The sequence below is a fragment of the Pygoscelis adeliae genome, unplaced genomic scaffold (assembly GCF_000699105.1).
Source record: "Pygoscelis adeliae isolate BGI_AS28 unplaced genomic scaffold, ASM69910v1 Scaffold482, whole genome shotgun sequence".
In the NCBI taxonomy this organism is placed as follows: domain Eukaryota; kingdom Metazoa; phylum Chordata; class Aves; order Sphenisciformes; family Spheniscidae; genus Pygoscelis; species Pygoscelis adeliae.
Window position 1 is genome coordinate 226,462 of NW_008824192.1, and position 641 is coordinate 227,102.

Below are 641 nucleotides of genomic sequence, written 5' to 3' on the forward strand. Positions count from 1 at the left end.
TGCCCCACCCCCCCCCCCCCCTCCCCTTTTTTCCCCTGCCAGCAAAAAATCTGTTTAAAACCTCTCTGCCTGCCGGCTTTTCCCAACCGATGGGAATTTTGTGGTTGACTTCAACTGGCTCTTGGCTCCTCTTTTCCCAGACACCCCCTATAGTCAGACCGATTTCTTTCAAGCCTGTGGTTTTTTTCAGCTGGATCTCCCCAACCCCCACATACACCCGGCGCTGCAAAGCCAGCTTGGGGGGAGCCACCTCCATCCAGGGCCAAATAGACCCAGCAGCTCTTGAACTTATTCCCAGGACTTAAACGACTCATTTTGAATGACCGGAGAAAAGAGGTTGGATGTGCAGCTCCCTGGTTGCCTGCAGCCCCCATCAGCCCCCCCCACCTCCCCGAGTTTGCAGGCGAGGGTCCGTCGTTGCTGAGATCTGATTTTGAACAGTATTTGGGCGTCACAAGGCGCTTTGGATGCTCAAGGAGAATCAGGTTCCCTTCAGGAAAGGGAAAACTCTGCAAAATCCCCTTATTACCCCCCTGTGAGAGAGCTGCCCCCCCAAATTGTGCTCTAGCCGTTGCCCTTGTGTTTTTTCCCCTGGTTGCAATTTCCACACCTCTTCATCTGTATGAGCAACGGGCTTGTGG

The 641-nt window shown here is 54.0% G+C and overlaps 1 protein-coding gene across 1 annotated transcript in view; it reads left to right on the forward strand.

Annotated features, from left to right (window-relative positions):
* Positions 1-641, forward strand: part of PROK1 (prokineticin 1) — a 3,204-nt gene that overhangs the window by 691 nt on the left and 1,872 nt on the right. The window lies entirely within an intron of this gene.